The 4,101-nt window shown below is 39.9% G+C and overlaps 1 pseudogene; it reads right to left on the reverse strand.

Annotated features, from left to right (window-relative positions):
- The window catches only part of LOC137981866 (uncharacterized), a 4,216-nt pseudogene extending 2,574 nt beyond the window's left edge, over window positions 1-1,642 (reverse strand).
- Between the last annotated feature and the right edge of the window lie 2,459 nt (window positions 1,643-4,101).

The raw sequence follows: 4,101 nt of genomic DNA on the forward strand, positions 1-4,101 counted from the left end.
CCCGGATGTTCCTTTTCTCCCGGGACGACCGCGTTGTCCTTTTGTTCCAAAGTAACCTAGCATTTAATACGTCAAAACATTATACGAGAGATCACACTTTGGAAATTCGTTATTGATTAGAAGTAATATACAAAACAAACAATACAATTACGAAAAATGTTCTACTATTCGCAGCGAATACCTGGTTCGCCTTTCTTCCCCTTGATTCCATAAACTGGAATGGGTCAGAAACGTAACTGGTTCCTTTAAGTCCCTTGTCGCCTCTCATATCCTTTTTGCCCCGGTGGACCCGCGGGGCCTGGGTCTCCCTCGTTTCCTTTTATCCCAGGGACTCCAATAAAGTATTGCCTGCATCTTCCCTCAACCTAGTCAATCAATCAATCAAACATCAGTCAGTCAGTGAATCATTCAATCAGTTATTTAATCAACCAATCATTGAAACAATCGATCGTTCAAATCAATCGATCCCTCCATCCATCAATCAAGACCGAGTCAGTCATTCAGTCAGTCGATCGTTAACGTTTTAAAGATGACCAACATAAAAAACCAAATCAATATTTATATTTATAAGTAGTGAGACGCTCAGATGGATTTCCTGGGTTTTTCTAGCACGATACCTTACCCTTCGATTGCAAATTTTAAAGTGGCTATCCATCTTCCTCGGCTAACCGGCCCTAGGACAAACTTCCATACATCTTTATGACTGTTCTTCTGCCGACTCTTTAAGAAATATGTACGTGTGGCTAATAGGTTTTGAAAATTTAAATCTCCCTACGGCTTTCCATTTTACTATAATGGAAAATTGTCCTACCTGTCCACAAAGACGTCTTCCCCAGTTTATCTTGCGTTGGTTTGAGTTTCTTGGTAAGTCACTAACAAGACCATTGTTGCTAAAATCCTTGCCATAATGAGAAAATTAACTACGAAAAATATAGGAAACAATCAGCTTAACAATGACGGAAGACTAAAGAGTAGAAGAGCGATAACATTGCTTTCAGAGTAAAGAGCTTAATGAAAATATTGAAACGTTCTCGCAATGCTGGTGCATTTCTGTAGTTAGATGTTGGAGTGCTCGCCATGACCGAAAAAAATGAAACATATTTAGAACGTTAACATGAAGGTGGGATGTGCGTGGAGAAAGAGTCCCTCGTGCACACGCGTGTGCGGGATCCAAGCGTGATACACGTCATTGCGTGTCAGTCAGTTCATGACATGTAAATTTCTTCCCATAGTTATTCTAATATTCAAATAACTTCTTTCAGGCATTTTAAAAGAAGAACTTTAAAATATCAATAAAACTTATAGAGGGGAAGTTCACACGCAGAAAGAAAAACAATGTGCTTCAGATTATTAAATATGCGCTTTCCCAGTCAGGCCGTGGTTGTGAAGAAACGGCAGCCTTTAATGAAAATGCAGGTTTACTTACCAGTTTGATTTGTAATTCTACTAAGTTGATTGTGAACCAGCAGAGGCAAACAGGGGAATTGAAGGTTCTCTTTGTAAAAGGGCATGAGACTGTCACCAAGCGTGACTGACTCGACGCCACTTCCAGACACGAGCAGAAGTTTCGGATCAAGTTTTTAGTGAGTGCGATAATCTCCAACAATGCGGGTGTCCATTTCCTGTCACAATCACGTAACATGCCGACTAAAAACACTACCCAAGAACAAGAGGATAGGGTAAAGGACCATAACCAAGATACGGTAATTTTTTATTTGGCGGACAAAGGCCCCTGCTTAACATAGGCTGTTTTGTGTGATCTCATCACCTGCACTAAAACGACAAATATAATTATGTTTAAGCTACGAAGATAACCATAGAACTCAACTAGAGAGGGGACACATTGTTTTATTGTTTAGATGGCACTAGGAAGGTCACCTAAGTAAGACAAAAATACAATTTTGGGTTAATTTTTGTGGCCGATTAAAAAAACATAGAGATGACGTCGAATGACAACTCTTAATTAACGAGCGTGGAATTGCCAATGAATAAAAGAGTGCATACTGATCGCTTAATAAATAAAATAAATAATAATATCGCTTTGAATGATTCATGACGATGTTTTTGAAATTCATATTTAATCAATACATGTTTCGGAATGAAACCATCATCCATCGTCAGGTTGACAAATGAGAAATAAACTAAAGTTGAGACCAATAAATATGTAACAAAGTGAGATATAACATGAATAATTAAGGATGACGCGAGAACAGAATAAAAAAAAAACACCCAACCACGAAACAAAACAGAAAAAACCACACTGTTTAGGCTAAGAAAAGAAATAATATAGGTGGCAGAAGACTGTTTTTAAAATCCATCGACTCTGCTTCCACACGTTTTCCAATTGAAAATCGAAAAAAAAGAACGCCATGCATCCCGGGGGGGGGACTCCCATATGAAACAGACGGGGATGCTCGTCGGGAAACTTTTTGAATTTAACACCTCCCTAAAGACAACCAATCTAGGCGTGGCTTAAGCAAATTGTTGACCCCTAAAAGAGACCGGTTTAAAAACACAAAAATGACGACACGCAAGGGTTTTAATGATAAAAGGCATAATCATCGAATGCGTTTTATCTAAAAAGAAATTTAAAAGGAAATTTGACCTTCTGTTTCTCTTCGCGGTAATTCTGTGTTACCTTCCGCGGGAAGCCCTAAACGAGACCTTGGTGGCCATAAATATTTGCGCTTGTGCCCGGAACCCCCTAAGTCGAGACCAAAACTCCAAAATTTACACCCCTAAGCGAGACGACGAGCATCCCCGTCTGTTTCATATGGGAGTCCCCCCCCCCCCCCCCCGTGCCCAATGCAATATCCTTTGGGAGAAGCCATTCTCTAAATCCCAAGTCAAACATCTTAATTTATCCCTTTCATTTTAAACTAATTAGTTTCTTTTCTTAAGGCCTAAACCAGTTTGTTTTTTTTCTGTTTTTGGTTTCGTGGTTGGGTGTTTTTATTTTATTCTGTTCTCGCCTTCATCCTTCAATTATTCATGTTATATCTCACGGGTTAGCACTATTTAATTTTTGCTCAACTTTAGTTTTATTTCCTCATTTTGTCAACTGACGATGGATGATTTTTCATCCGAAACATGTAAATTGATTAGAATAGGAATTTCCAAAAAAACATCGTATGGATCATCAAAGCGATATCTTACTCTTCGTGCTGCTTTGTAAGAAGTTTTAATGAATAATAATATAATATAAGAAGAATAATAATATAATAATAATTTTATTTAACCACGTGTCACCTGGGGAAACACGACCTCGGACCATTGGGCTTTTTGGGATAGGGAGGTGAAAACCGGAGTACCGCCGGAGAAGACACTGCTCATGAGCACAGTAACGTCAACCTCACTCGTGACGCCAAAGTCTGGGAATGTTGAAGAGCCCGAGTCACAGTAGTGAAGTGGGGGGGGGGGAGTGCTCGTATGCACCTAGTGTCAGCTATCCCCGAGGCTCAGATCCAAATCCGCGATCACGATAGTTACGTAAGAGCAAAATATAACAGTAGGGATTGGAGCGAGATAGGGAAGTAGGTGTTTTAATGCACAAGTGGGTCAACACAAACATGTCTTTTTCCCCTTAGTCTCTTTGTCCGTTTTTCATTGAATAATTTAATATGTGAGTTAATGTTTTAGGCAATTTTGGTTTGCACCACAATCACGACGCCATTTCTAGAATAGCATTTTTTAACTACCGGTCAGGTGGCACTTTGCAACTTACAGCTGGCATAAAATAGCTGACAAACTAAACAATCTCAAACTTGCGGAGCGGGGACTTCCTTGAATAATTATTCGAGCTGTTCGGTTGTATACAGCCTTTAAAAAGTAAGTTTGTTTGTAGGATATCCAGGACAATTATCCCAGTGACAATTCCAACTCGAACTGATCCCCTAGGAACAGAACGCACAATAACCCGGAGATGGTTCCATGTACATATAATCCCTGGTAGGGTATTCTTGTTTGGACCATTTCGAGACAAATGCAGCGAGCTGAAGACAGCATCTAAACACTTCCTGGATCGGTACACTCGGTTAGTCAAACGTGAAGTACCAGGCCTTGCAACAGTTCTCGCATAATCCGATGTGGCGTCTCCCCCTG

Source organism: Montipora foliosa, chromosome 13 (genome assembly GCF_036669935.1).
Source record: "Montipora foliosa isolate CH-2021 chromosome 13, ASM3666993v2, whole genome shotgun sequence".
In the NCBI taxonomy this organism is placed as follows: domain Eukaryota; kingdom Metazoa; phylum Cnidaria; class Anthozoa; order Scleractinia; family Acroporidae; genus Montipora; species Montipora foliosa.